We start from the raw sequence: 3,040 nt of genomic DNA, 5'->3' as shown, positions 1-3,040 counted from the left end.
TACAGAAACAGTATCTAAAAATATATACAGAAAAATATTAGCCGGGCACGGTGGCGCATGCCTGTAGTCCCAGGTACTCGGGAGGCTGGGGCAGTAGGATCGCTTGAGCCCAGGAGTTTGAGGTTGCTGTGAGCTAGGCTGACGCCACGGCACTCTAGTCTGGGCAACAGAGTGAGACTCTGTTTCAAAAAAAAAAAAAAAAAAAAATATATATATATATATATATATACACACACACACACACACACACACACGCACACACACACACACGTATATCCAATTAGCTGGGCATGCTGGCACATGCCTGTAATCCCAGCTACTCGGGAGGCTGAGGCAGTCTGATCGCTTGAGCCCAGGAGTTTGAGATTGCTGTGAGCTAGGCTGACGCCATGGCACTCTAGCCAGGGCAACAGAACGAGAGACTCTGTCAGAAAGAAAAGAAGAGCGAGAGCGAGAGAGCGAGAGAAAGAAAGAAAGGAAGGGAGAGAAAGGAAAGAGAAGGAAGGGGGGGAGGGAGAGAGAGAGAGAGAGAGAGAGAGAGAGGAGAAAACTATTAAAAAATTCGGGACCAGATCCATCGGTCGGTACTCAGAAGCGTGACGATCGGGTGTTCCCGAGCACGTGTGAGATGTGTCTTCTCCCTGACGCCGCGTTTCCTCCACACACACATCACCCATCTGCCGTGGAAAAAAAGCAACAAAAAGAGAGAAAGAGATTAAGAAGGGAAAATGGAAACAGGGCAAAAGAGGAAGAAAGAAAGAAATTTCGAAAAAAAGAGACCAAAGTCACAGCGAGAAGGAAGAATACTGAGCCCAGAGCGACACCTAGTGACCACACCGTCACAAGCACCCTAGGGCCCCAATTCGCCAGAGACATCTGGTGGACCCCAGGGCAACATGTGGTCGACCCGGGGCCATGGCGTCTGCAGCCGATTCCCAGGCGGGCACACGAGCCCGGGGAAACTCATTCTCAGCGCGGGGAGGAGGGGAGGGGAAATAATAGCAAAGTCACACCAGATCCCTTTCTAGTTCATAAACGTGTTGATTGCGTGTTCACGCGCACGTGTGAGAAGGGCCTCCTGGTGTGTCGGCACGTCACCCGCGTGACGTGAAACCATGAATCCGGGGGGGGGGGGAGCGGAAAGGCGGGCAGGAAAAGGCAAAGAGAGAATAGATAAAATGAAAGGACCAAAAAGAAAGTCACACAGCAGGGTAGGGGAGTGAGAGCAAGTCGAGAGACTGCAGACAGAAACTCCGAGAGGAGAGGAATGCTCCGGAGCGCCCCCTCGCCCCACGCGAGAAGAATACCGATCGCAGGGTGACCCCTAGGGGCAGCGAGGCCAGAGAGACCAAATCCGTCCCAAAGCCTCCCTGTCAGGATGACAACCACAGACCAGACATCCGGTCAACCACCCAAGGACCAGACATCTGGTCAACCAGCGAACCCATGCGGAGGCCGCATGCAGCAGCGACATCTGCACGACCACTCAGGGTGCTCCCTGCCGGGAGGGTGTGTCTCTATGTGTGTGTGTCCGGGGGGGGGGGGGAGATTGCGATGAAAGTCACGCCAGGTCCCGGGATAGTTCGTGAGCGTGATAATTGCGTGTGTGTGGAGAAAAAAGGGGGCGGGGCGATAGGGAGTAAAGAAAGGAGGAGCGGGCGAGCGGAGGGGTGGGGAAGGAGAGGGAGTCGAGAAGCCCGCAACCGCAGCGCCCCCTGGCGGTGATCCCCCTCCATAGCATCGATAGGGCCAGCCCCGCAGAGACTAAGTGCGACGGGACATCTGGTCAACCCCAAGGACCATGGGATCCCGGCACGAAACCGGCGGAGGACGAGGAGGAGGAGGAGGAGGAGGAGGAGGAGGAGGAGGAGGAGGAGGAGGAGGGGGGCTAGGCGGCGGCGGCGGCGGGCTAGGCGGCGGAGGCGGGCTAGGCGGCGGCGGTCTAGGCGGCGGTCTAGGCGGCGGAGGCGGGCTAGGCGGCGGCGGGCTAGGCGGCGGCGGAGGCGGGCTAGGCGTCGGCGGGCTAGGCTTCGGCGGGCTAGGCGGCGGCGTCGGCGGGCTAGGCGTCGGCGGGCTAGGCGGCGGCGGCGGCGTGCTAGGCGTCGGCGGGCTAGGCGTCGGCGGGCTAGGCGGCGGCGGCGGCGGGCTAGGCGGCGGCGGAGGCGGGCTAGGCGTCGGCGGGCTAGGCTTCGGCGGGCTAGGCGGCGGCGTCGGCGGGCTAGGCGTCGGCGGGCTAGGCGGCGGCGGCGGCGGGCTAGGCGTCGGCGGGCTAGGCGGCGGCGGCGGCGGGCTAGGCGGCGGAGGCGGGCTAGGCGGCGGCGGTCTAGGCGGCGGTCTAGGCGGCGGAGGTGGGCTAGGCGGCGGCGGGCTAGGCGGCGGCGGAGGCGGGCTAGGCGTCGGCGGGCTAGGCTTCGGCGGGCTAGGCGGCGGCGTCGGCGGGCTAGGCGTCGGCGGGCTAGGCGGCGGCGGCGGCGGGCTAGGCGTCGGCGGGCTAGGCGTCGGCGGGCTAGGCGGCGGCGGCGGCGTGCTAGGCGTCGGCGGGCTAGGCTTCGGCGGGCTAGGCGGTGGCGTCGGCGGGCTAGGCGTCGGCGGGCTAGGCGGCGGCGGCGGCGTGCTAGGCGTCGGCGGGCTAGGCGTCGGCGGGCTAGGCGGCGGCGGCGGCGTGCTAGGCGTCGGCGGGCTAGGCTTCGGCGGGCTAGGCGGTGGCGTCGGCGGGCTAGGCGTCGGCGGGCTAGGCGGCGGCGGCGGCGTGCTAGGCGTCGGCGGGCTAGGCGGCGGCGGGCTAGGCGGCGGCGGCGGCGTGCTAGGCGTCGGCGGGCTAGGCGTCGGCGGGCTAGGCGGCGGCGGCGGCGGGCTAGGCGGCGGCGGGCTAGGCGGCGGCGGAGGCGGGCTAGGCGTCGGCGGGCTAGGCTTCGGCGGGCTAGGCGGCGGCGTCGGCGGGCTAGGCGGCGGCGGCGGCGGGCTAGGCGTCGGCGGGCTAGGCGGCGGCGGCGGCGGGCTAGGCGGCGGAGGCGGGCTAGGCGGCGGCGGGCTAGGCGGC

At 65.8% G+C, this 3,040-nt stretch overlaps 1 pseudogene; it reads left to right on the top strand.

Moving 5' to 3' along the window:
* The first annotated feature begins 1,016 nt into the window (after positions 1-1,016).
* Positions 1,017-1,108, top strand: LOC138380402 (small nucleolar RNA U13; annotated as a pseudogene).
* The last annotated feature ends 1,932 nt before the right edge of the window (positions 1,109-3,040 follow it).

This window comes from Eulemur rufifrons, unplaced genomic scaffold (genome assembly GCF_041146395.1).
Source record: "Eulemur rufifrons isolate Redbay unplaced genomic scaffold, OSU_ERuf_1 scaffold_409, whole genome shotgun sequence".
Classification (NCBI taxonomy): domain Eukaryota; kingdom Metazoa; phylum Chordata; class Mammalia; order Primates; family Lemuridae; genus Eulemur; species Eulemur rufifrons.
The sequence above is the reverse complement of the archived record's forward strand: the minus strand, read 5'-3'. Positions and strand labels throughout refer to the sequence as shown.